This window comes from Ischnura elegans, chromosome X, assembly GCF_921293095.1.
Source record: "Ischnura elegans chromosome X, ioIscEleg1.1, whole genome shotgun sequence".
In the NCBI taxonomy this organism is placed as follows: domain Eukaryota; kingdom Metazoa; phylum Arthropoda; class Insecta; order Odonata; family Coenagrionidae; genus Ischnura; species Ischnura elegans.
In genome coordinates this window covers 42,332,939-42,333,207 of record NC_060259.1, presented here as the reverse complement: position 1 = coordinate 42,333,207, position 269 = coordinate 42,332,939, and positions in this window count along the sequence as shown.

Here is a 269-nt window from a genome sequence, read left to right as displayed (position 1 = left end):
TATACCTCGTTATCGCCGATTACAATTTAGGCATTTGAAGGACTATGCTCTTTTCAGCTTTAAAGTCATAATGCATGAGAAAAAAATGCAAACTTATGGTAAAATTATAATGAAACCACTCAATTATAAAATTTCTTCTACTATTTCCCTGGATGTTTTCAATTATTACCTCCCTTCCCGCCTTGCTCGTAACTTCGATTATCGTTTCAACGCATCGGATTCAACGTAAACCATCGATACTATCGATAGATTGAACATGACTCGATTGT